Source organism: Amblyomma mixtum, chromosome 7, assembly GCF_055824585.1.
Source record: "Amblyomma mixtum isolate Tamu chromosome 7, ASM5582458v1, whole genome shotgun sequence".
Classification (NCBI taxonomy): Eukaryota; Metazoa; Arthropoda; class Arachnida; order Ixodida; family Ixodidae; genus Amblyomma; species Amblyomma mixtum.
Window position 1 is genome coordinate 90,925,641 of NC_143018.1, and position 9,576 is coordinate 90,935,216.

Consider the following 9,576-nt stretch of genomic DNA (forward strand, 5'->3'; position numbering starts at 1 on the left):
TCGTCGCCTTCCTCCATTTTCTAGTGTTAAGTTAATGAAGGCTTTTTATAACTTTGGGAGCAATACCTGGACGCGGATAGCTATATTTGCCAAGATCAATCCCCCTGCATAATAAATAATGCTTTGCTACTTTTTCTCCTCAGTTTTTAATTCAGAGCAAGACGTGACCATCACTGTGCACCCAAACAGAATGTGCTGGCATTCTGTAAATCTTGATACGACCTGCAATGATGGCCATAACAAATCGGCTCCATCCGCGCAGCTGTGCTGAGCTGCTGCCTGTCCAGTAGACATCAACGCAAATGTTTTCAGAAGGACATTCTTCCCAGAAGCATGGCTTCTTCACATTCATCACTGACTGAATTAGACGTGCAGTTTTTTTAAGCCTCCAAAATTTGCACGGTGCTTAATGTTTTGGCACTGAAACCAAAGATAGCAGGCGAGGCTGACAGTCTTTAGTGGCTAATATCCTGTCTCCTCAGTAGAGGTACCCTTCTTTCTACATGCTTCAAGAAACAAGGGGTAAACGTGCTCCCATCGGAGACCATTCAGTGGGCTCAACTTGCTCCATAAAATTATCTGCGGGACACATTTAATGGCTTTTTGCCACCTACGTGGTACCAATTTCAATAAAATGCGACCGTATCTCATTTTATGGGTTGTACGTACCGTCTTTAAATACTCTTTGTGGTATGAAGAAATTCTAACTGCTCCTTTTGCCCAGTACCGTCGGCACATGTGCATCAGAGGTCAGTGATGTCCTTTTTTCGGTGTCTTCGCCAAGCCATCTGGAAAGCAACCACAAGAGGGATATAGACTAGACAAATAACCAATTATGTTATTAAGAGGATTATTAAATAGGAATACACAGGCAACCACTCGATATTGAGGTTACAAATGCTGCTGGTGCCGTGGCATTGAAGGTCCCTTTGCCGCGACGGAAGAAACAGGTAAGTTGCTTGCCTCGCGCGTACGCTTCAGTAAAGCAGCAAGTATAGCGACTATTAGCGAGGTGTTGAGAATAAGTACAGTGCACTGTAATGCAGCGACGTGATAATTTTGGTGGAATTGTAAAAAAGCAGTGTTGGAAAAGACCGACGAGAGCACGCTTATCCAACATCGTAGAAAAAGGCCGGCACTGTCCCAATAGCTGGTGTCCTGGTCTCCTTCACCTGGCGCATTCAAGCCCCACAGTCTCTATGCAGCGCTTCTGCTTCAGTGGAGATCACACAATAGAATGTATTCAAAGCAAAAGATATATTCACCAGAATACTTACATTGCTCCCGTCAAGTATTTCTTCGTACTTATTATCAAATGTTATGTTGAGTGAGGCTTTCATGCAGAAGGCGAAACGTTATGACATCCAGTTTTCTTCCGTTAACACATGGTGTAACATCTGCTGAAGGACATAGTAGCTTCTTCCGTCCGTGTCTCCGAAAGAACAGGCGCAACCGACTCGCCATTGATCAGATGTACTGACTGAATTCGGCACACAGGATGTGTGAACAATCGCATCTGTAATGCGGGGCTGTGAAAAATCATAACGGCTTTTCCAACCATTAGTTTCAAATTTCAGCAAAATTAAGGCAGCAGTTTGTTCCGTTTTCTCAAAAACGCATTTATGGCAATAAGGCGAGATGGAACGAAAGAAAATTTCAAGTTGAAGTTGAGGTAGCACTTATGTTCTAAATTTTCGAACTGAAAAACAAGGTATGTGCGCCGCGAAAAGCAAAACAAACAGTTTTTCCTCCTTCGTGAGCAGCGTACTTCCACGAAGAGTGACAAAGTTTATTAGTCGTTCGCGGCTCCAAACCATTAAGGGAACACATGTGGGGCGAAACCCAGATGTGGTGTAAAAATTCTGGTTAAAACGTGACGCGCCGAAGGACCGTTACACGAACACCTCAAAACTGACGTGACATCAAACATGATCCTCAAGTACACTGCTCAGAAGCACCTCATACAAGCGTAAAAAAAAACGCAAAACCTCCAGCCTGTCGTCGATCTGTCTCTGAGGTCGTCAGTGTAGATTTCGGTACTGTTACGAAGATTGGTGGTGCTTCATTTTTTCGTTTAAGTGTCTGGAAAACTTTTCATTTCCAGATCTCTCTCAAAACTTTTCATGTGCACTTTGTCCTGACTTATAATTTGTCAGAAACAAAAAATTGAGACATGCAATATCTTACGTTAAGTTTCCTTTCGGAAGAAAATTCACTTCATGGGCCAACACTGGCAATTTTCGGCGCCAAAAGTACACTCCCTACTTTCTAGCAGGACGTTCACAAAACACACTCCATCCATCCTATGCTTGGTTCGCGCTATGCATACGGAGACGCAAAGATTTTTAATGCGAATGCATTTCTTGGCTCATAAGCGGCGTCCGCAGGTTGCGTGTACAAAAATTGCCCGCACCAATAATAATCACTAATTAGTCACTAATTAACTGGTAACTGATTAACCATCACTAATTTGTTATTTAAAATAGAAATAAAAGCAAGAATACTATAAACAAAAACAAAAAATAAAAAGAACTAAAATAAAAAGAAAATAAATAATTAGCAAAAAAAAGAATAATAAAATTGATCGAAGGAAAAGTGGACAGGGAAAGGCTTTCGTATTTCCACTCTTAAGCAAGTAAGTGCGATCCTACAATTTTTGGTCTTATTTTAATCGATTATCACAATGATGATGATGATGATGTAGTCTTCCCTTTGTAACGGGCGGGCGCCTACCAAAGGACGCCACCACGAGGTGCAGCAAACGATCTGACAGCAGTCAAGAACGGCGCGAGTCCGGCACGCTTTTGCGATCTTCTGGACCTGGGTAAGTTAGCGTCCATGAACGTTTATTACAGTCGCTGCTCTTTAAAGAGTTTTCTTACAGTGGCTGTTGTTTCTTCCTTCGCGGCAGAAAACCACCGAAGAACGATGGCATCAGTACCGCAACATTTCGCTGCCGATGGACTCCGCGGTGCATCGGAGGAGTCATCTCCGAACACGCCGGCGCTCATACTGGCGCCAATTTCTTATGTGCTTGTTCCCGCACAGGAGTGCATTTTCCTATCGCGCGGAGTCGCCGCGAAGTCCATGATTATTGCCTCGCCCTTGAATGCCGGCACCGGGGTTCAAGACCCCGCGATCGCCGGCGGTGGCATCCCCCAGGCAAACCCGCAGGCGGGAAATGCTTGCCCCGTCGAAGACGAGTCGCCGATGGAAATCGACGACAACTCCATCAAGCCCCCTGACTACGAAGATATTATGGACATCTCCGATTAAGTTTCGTCCGGTGACTGTGAACTCATGCATTTCTCGCGATGAGCTTAGACGGACTATAGGGATTATTTTGTGTGCTCCATGTACATTTCCTTCTTTTCTATTTACTTCACTGGTCACGACTGCAAGAATTTTGAAATTCCCCGGTCGAAACTTTCAAGAATGTCGTGTGGTGTCCCCCAACACGCTATGCGAGAAATAAACAACATGGCGGCGCCCTGTATTTCCCGCCAAAAATCAGTGTTGTGCTTCGCACATTTTCTTCCATTTAAAAACGGATGGTTCATCATGTTATCACTTTTGTTCCTAGTTGCTGGACTGAAACATCGTTATGAATTGTTAAATGCTGTATAAGCAAGCGCTGCACAGAGACTTACAAATGCTTACCCAGGTAGCACACGGCAGCGGGCCAATATTGGAAATCCACTGGCAAAGCGTGGCCCTAACTAGGCCCAGAGTTGCCAGTGAGCATCCAATATTGGTTGTGCCACTCCTTAGCACATCCAACAATGGCCCTGGTTGTCCAACGCTTTACCAGTATTGGCTGAGCCATAATTAGATCCTGGCTATCATGGGCCAGGTTAGCCAGGATTGCCCCACTGTTTGCCATTGCTGGCTGTGCCATCATCGAATCCTGGCTATCATGGGCCATGTTAGCCAGTGTTGTTCCACTCTTTGCCAGAATTGGCTATGCCATTTCCGGGAGCTGGCTATATTGGCCTAGGATTGCCACCGCTTATCCAGTGTTCAAAGTATACTGGCAAACGTTGGTAAACATTGTGTCATCCATTAAAATGGGTTCAAAATTAATTTTATTGTCGGGTACCATATCGGCAGTTCATAATTTTCGAACGCGCTAAAACATGCGAGTTCAAAGATTTGGTTTTATTTATTATTATATTTTAACCGAACACTTTTGCAGTTTGTGAGCAAAGCTAACCATGATTCCGTTGGAAAAGCTGCACTCTGGTTGCGCAATGAGCAGCAATAATACGTTTAGGAGAATTGCGATCGAAGTCCTGTTGTTCAGAATTAACGTTCTGATTACACCCGAGACGCCTTCAACAAAAATTGTCAACAGGTGCCTTCAACAAAAATCAAATAAGTTTCATTTTATTAAATTTTTGGAATAAAAAATCACTTTTTTTATTCGCTCTAGGAATTCACTGCCGCAGTGCGCAGCTGGTGTCTGCTTCAGGGAGATCGCGATACAAACGTAATAGATTAGCGCAAGTGCATTCGCTAAACCGAAATTGTGCTCAGTTTTGGCAACGTCCAGAAACGAAGCAGTCGCCTCGTAATTTTGAATTATGCGTTGCGCTCGTGAAATATTAGGCGGGTGCTTCATAAACGCACGCGGACACGTGCTAAGCGATTCCTACGCTTCCCTACGTCGTGCCCTGTGATTGCGCCTTTCCCGTGTTTTCTGATTTGCTATTTCCTTCCTTTTCTGCAAATCGTTGTGTTCGAAATTGTTGTTTTGACCATTTTATTCTTCTGTTGCGTAATTTGCATTGGGGGCAATATAGCTCTTGCTCACGTCCTTGCATATTTACTCGCAAGTTTTTTTTTTCTTTCGAACATGACCTTTATTGATGAAAACCGTCGAAAGTAGTTGCGAACCACAATTCAACATGCCTTTGTTTGTTTTTGCTTTTTTGCGCGAAACTTCCACACCAACAAACAATTTGAGGATTCTTCGACGACCACTGAATAAATGGACTGACAACTGGCGTTAGACGCATGTTAACCTAGCTTGTTTGGCGCATGTACGGTACATGAAACTATGAAAGAGCGCGCATTCTGCTTGGATATTTTTTTTGCTTTATATTTTTGTTATTATGTGGTAACATTTTAAGCTATCTTGAACTAACAGAAGCCACATCATACGGCCCCACAAAATACGCGAGTGTCTCAAGTCGTTTTGGCGAAATGCATCTTGAAGCTCCAAGTTTTTCACTTCAAAATTTTCAGGCTTTTGCTGCAGCTTTGTAGCAATACTTTGACGCTTCCGTGTTTCTCATCCACTTCTCTCTTGTAGATATTCCTTTCTGTACTGCCTGTGGCCATGTGACTCATTCTCCAAAAATTCCAAACCCTTTTCACGTGTTTTGGCCTCTTTCCCTTTCTCTTTCAAGTCTTCAAGTCCAATATCTCCCCACCTGTTCTCCCGGCCGTGCCCTTTTCCAGGTAGCGGGCTAACACCCCGCCCCGCGAAGCGCTATTTTTTCTTTTTGGTTGTCACTTTCTCAAACCTGTTTTCCCTCGCGCGCAGCTACGCGCTTCGCTGTTCCTCCACCTTCCTGTCTCCGCCTTTCAGCTCGAGGACTTTTCTCGGAACCGCAAAACCTGTGTAAAAGAAAATTCCTCTCTCCCCTCCAGCCAACCCCCCCCCCCCTCGCCCCCCCCCCACACCATCGTCTCCACTGCTCGTCTTGGAACCGCGCGACTCATCACAATAAGACATTCTTGACTGCACGGCGGAGCTCAACCACGTGCAAACCAACGCGACGAAAATGCATGCACACTCGAGCTAGCACCGTTCATGGTCTGCGCACGCGAAAAGCCACACTCATATATTAGGAGAGCTCCGACGCTGTTCGTACCGCCTGCAAGATCTTTTGTAAGTACTAAAACTCTTTTGTCTTGATATACGTCTGGAAGTTAAAGTGGTTTTTGTAGTAAATGTTGCTTTGACTACATGCGCCTTTATTTTTTCGGCAGGAGGAGAGAGTGAGCCAAAAAGCACGAGGACAACTTCTGTGTACCCACTCTCATTGCGAAATGGCTTGCTTGACGTCGTGCGCAGTGGAATTGTGGCCGAATGGTGAGAATTTAATTTTTCGTCTTTGGTGAGATGAACTCACTAAAGATTCACTACTTTGGCTAATAGCGGGTTTGAACTCATATGAATTGAGATAGGATTCATTCGGGAATATGTCCTTTACCGCTTATGCACGACAGAAATCAGAACCGCTTAATTAATTTTCCACTGCAGACTAGTTGGTAAGGATATGTGTAATACTTCTGTAGTGTTTCTTTTTGCCTTCTACTCTTGCAGACTCAATAGAAAATCCGCAATTACTGGTTAAAGCTTTTGCCCAAGTTCTCTCGCAATGAAAAAGGGCATTACTCTAGTATTTTTGTGTGGTTTTCAAGTTGCAGTTTCGAATCCAACTATAGCATGCATGCGAAGCAACTAAGGTAAAACAAAGGTGCCCTGAGTTCCTTGCGTTCAGCGTATTTCGTCAAAAGTCGCAAGCCGCATTTTTGACCCCATTAAATAAAACTAATCAAAAATGTTGTTTTGACGTCCATGTGGAAGAGACGCTACAACCTGTGCATATTTACTGGAATAAAAAATTACCTCGCAATTTAGAGACACAAGTTATGATATTAAAACAAAATAATACATTAATCTGTTTTCAATATCACATTAATTTCCTTATCTCGCATTGAATATATTTACTGGGAGTGCGACACGACGCATTAAACTAAATTAAACCATTTGGTGTAAGGGAAGTTTAGTAAATTAAATTCCACTTTGTGCAACTAATGTGGGGCTGGTTCTTAAGAATAAATTAAAAATTATCCTGTAAAATATGTTTCTAGTGTCTTCACGATTACTGTGTTTCACAAAATTCGGTGTTATCTTTGTTATGTTTGTTTTTGTTCTGTGATGGCCATAATTGAACTTACCATGACATCATGCATCTCTTTGCAGGCTTGGCACTTCGTGAGGCCATCGTGCAAGAACTGGACGAGGAATTTGTTTGAATGCAGTCCAGCAGCCCCCTTGCAAGTGGAGTGCAACGATTACTTCGGATATGACTGATCAGTTCACTGGAGGACAGCTCCGTTGAGCGCTTTTTGGATGCCTTAGCCGTGCCGCAGCAGCTTGCCGAGATGCTTTGTCCAACCTGATCGGCACTCACCAAACTTGAAAATAAATTGTTTTCCACAGCCTCTGCCACCATGCTCTTGGGCCCCTTTTCTTTACTCCCCAGGGTGGCTGGTGGTAGCGCAAACCATCCTGTGTGCGCTAGAAGCGTGATTCTTGTAACTCAAAGCAATAAACGGGTCTTTTTTCTGGAATTCTTTCGCACCCTCATTTATGAATATTTGCTAGGTAGAATGTTATGTATGTACATCTATCCACAGTGCCGGTCATTGGCGAGTGGGTTAATTGCATGTGCCAGCGTTCGAAAGCTGGATGCCATTATTCGAAAGCTGGAAACCATTATTCGAAAGCTGGAAACCATTATTCGAAAGCTGGAAACCATTATTCGAAAGCAGGCTACCAATGTTTGAAAGTTGGCTACCAATGTTTGAAAGTTGGATGCCAGTATGAGACCTTTGCTGGTCCATGCTGCAGAACGAACATCGGGACTGCGTTGGCCGCTTGATCGGCCGAGCGTTGGCCCAAAACTGGCATGAAAGTAAGGCCAATGTGTGATGTGGTAGCGCTCGGCCCAAATGCCAGTGTAGGACCGATGTTCGTGCCAAGTTTTGCCAACACTTGCGCGACGTTCGGCCAATGTTGTTGTGCTGCCTGGGTACAAAGACTAACGGATGCACCTTAGTCTGGTTGTCATGGGAACATTGCGTCAGATTGCACAAGGCTTTAAAAGGTGCTCACGTGTTGGCAAAAATTATTCTTACATCAGTGTCTTAGTACCTTTTTAGCGCATAACATTTCTTTGAATATTCTCGAACGCAAAGCTTCTTGTCGCCTCTTTGGTCTCCGTGCGGAGGGAGAATTTGCTCTCTCGGTGCAAGCTCCCGCGGCTACAGCAGATGGCGGCACTAGCCTCAGCTTAAAGCGTCTCTTAGTAAGCACTCATTCAAAAAATGTCCGGCAGCTGTCGCCTGCAACCCGCTTAACTACAGCTTGTCCATATCAGGAGCTATCATCTCCATCTGTTTTCCGCCGCAACCTGGCGCGCTGCTCTGTGATATCTCCCCTTTTTCTGGCCATCGGGATAATATTAATGTCTCCGAAAAAAGTAGAGGCTTATTACCCTTTACTACCATGCTCATACCTTGCGGTTATAATAGAAGAAAGTACGAATTACGATTGCTGTTCAAGAAAGCGTGGGTAACAAAGATAAAACCAAGCCGCCGCGGTGTCTCAGTGGTTAAGGTGCTCGGCTGCTGACCCGAAAGAAGACGCGGGTTCGATCCCGGCCGCGGCGATGGAATTTCTATGAGGGCAAAATTCTAGAGTCCCGCGTACTGTGCGATGCCAGTGAGCGTAAAGAGCCCCAGATGGTCTAAATTTCCGGAGCCCTTCACTACGGCGTCTCTCATACCCTGAGTCACTTTGGGACGTTAAAACCCATAAACTAAACCAAACTGAATCAAAGACAAAACGGGTCATTGTAGCTTCATAAGAAAGAGGCAATCCCCGAGAACAAGTTCACACAGGCAGAAATAGCATGTCCTAAACAAATTCCGCGTTATAAGGAGCACACAAATATTCTCTCAAGTTCATTTACACTTCACATCATTGCTTCGTCACAGGCACTTACTTCCTCCAAAGGAACGTTTTAGCATACCGCTGCTACGCTTGCGCAGTCGGTTCCCGATGCGGTAACAGTATAGGTAGGAGAGTGTATCCGAGCGCCACACTAGCTCCGAACCGCAGTGGTGCGGCAATAGTGCCCGTTAGTCGGTAGCTGAAATCTTACAAGTAACGGTATACCTACTCTCTCCCATTACCCTTCGAGACAAAAGCAGAAGCATAAAATTGTGCTCTTTTTATTTCAAACACCAAAGAGCATTAAGAATGAGCCTGCGAACAGGTTTAGTTAAACTGCAACTCACCGCGTTCTCGGTTGGTTGGGTAGCGAACGATGAATGTCAAGAGTATCCGGGTTCTCAGATTGCCTCTTCACCCATCCCGGCGAGAAATCGCTCCCACGGAATCCACCTTTAAAACCACATGCATACACTGGCATGCTATTTTCCTGGAGTCAAAACTTGCCTGCGTAGAGCATGAACTCAATCCTCGCAGTACAAGACATTCGGCGATACTGCACATCGCTACCTCGAGTTTCTTGTCCCAGTAGCTTAATCATCGCACTCCAGATAGCAGACGCCTCAATGTACGCCCCCATGCTCTCCACTTTCGCGCAAAAGAAAAGCGTATCTGTGAGTTATTTCACTCTCGATTAGACAAAGAGGAAACGTACTCGATCGCCAACAATGGCACAATATGAATGCGAACAATGGAGGTGGTTATCTCCCAGCAGGCGTCGACGAGAGACCAACGATAAAGTCAGAAAGCGTGCTCCAAAGTCG

The 9,576-nt window shown here is 44.7% G+C and overlaps 1 long non-coding RNA gene across 2 annotated transcripts in view; it reads right to left on the minus strand.

Annotated features, from left to right (window-relative positions):
• The window catches only part of LOC149336806 (uncharacterized), an 85,340-nt gene extending 75,972 nt beyond the window's left edge, over positions 1-9,368 (minus strand). For both annotated transcript variants that reach the window (XR_016284326.1, XR_016284329.1), the window contains exons 1-2: positions 9,100-9,368; positions 670-788 (exon numbers count right to left, since the gene is read on the minus strand). This is a non-coding gene — a long non-coding RNA (uncharacterized LOC149336806). The remainder of the gene's footprint in view (positions 1-669; positions 789-9,099) is intronic.
• Between the last annotated feature and the right edge of the window lie 208 nt (positions 9,369-9,576).